The sequence below is a fragment of the Carlito syrichta genome, unplaced genomic scaffold, assembly GCF_000164805.1.
Source record: "Carlito syrichta isolate Samal-C Ts95f unplaced genomic scaffold, Tarsius_syrichta-2.0.1 Scaffold154057, whole genome shotgun sequence".
In the NCBI taxonomy this organism is placed as follows: domain Eukaryota; kingdom Metazoa; phylum Chordata; class Mammalia; order Primates; family Tarsiidae; genus Carlito; species Carlito syrichta.
This window is the reverse complement of record NW_007098153.1, coordinates 5579-6305: the sequence shown is the minus strand read 5'-3', so window position 1 is coordinate 6305 and position 727 is coordinate 5579. Positions and strand designations below refer to the sequence as shown.

Sequence of the window (727 nt, the reverse complement as noted above, 5' to 3'; positions counted from 1 at the left end):
ATGTACTCACCTTGGGGCACCTCGGCCGGCCTCGCAGGTGGCCGCCTACGCCACGGGCCACCCTCACTGACTCCACCTCACACAGACGCCCCGACGCCCTGGGGCTCGGGCCGGGGCAGGGGCATGGCTGTCTCCGAGGCCCCGACCCCGGCGGCTCAGACACCTGGCCCGTGTGGCCCGGCCTGTGCCGGCGACACCCGAGACGAACCCGAGACCCCGTGTGCACACACCCAGGGCTTGAAGGTTTGGACATCACAGATGCTTCCAGAACAAGGCCTGGGGCGGCCACGTCGCGACTGCCTGAGGCAGGGAGGCGGGCGGGAGGCGCGAGGGGCCACGGCAGGAAGGCCACGCTAGCGGAGGCCACGCCGGGCTGGCAGTGCGGAGGGTGGGGGGAGAGGGAGGCAGCAGCGGGTGACACCTGGACCCCAGCTGGCCGAAGGCGGGACAGGCCTTGGAGGCCGCTGTGGGGAGAGGCTGACTTGCTAGAACAGGGTGGCCGGGCGGGCACAGCAGAGAACTCCAGGGACCTGAGAGCCCGTGGGGCCCAGCACGCCCCCCTGGGACCTCCACCCGCTCTGGCCACCCCTCCCCTGCTCTGGCCACGGGGGCCTTGTCCTGGGGTCTCAGGAGGCCTGGCCCTGCCTGGGGAGGCGGAAGGGCCTCTGCCCGCGGGGAACAGTGGGCGCAAGTGTGACGCCACCTCACTGCACCCCATCCCTGCCCA

General features: G+C 72.2%; 1 protein-coding gene across 1 annotated transcript in view; it reads right to left on the bottom strand.

Annotated features, from left to right (window-relative positions):
• The window catches only part of LOC103252276 (receptor-type tyrosine-protein phosphatase S-like), a gene marked incomplete at both ends in the record, with an annotated part of 2509 nt that overhangs the window by 874 nt on the left and 908 nt on the right, over nucleotides 1–727 (bottom strand). The window lies entirely within an intron of this gene.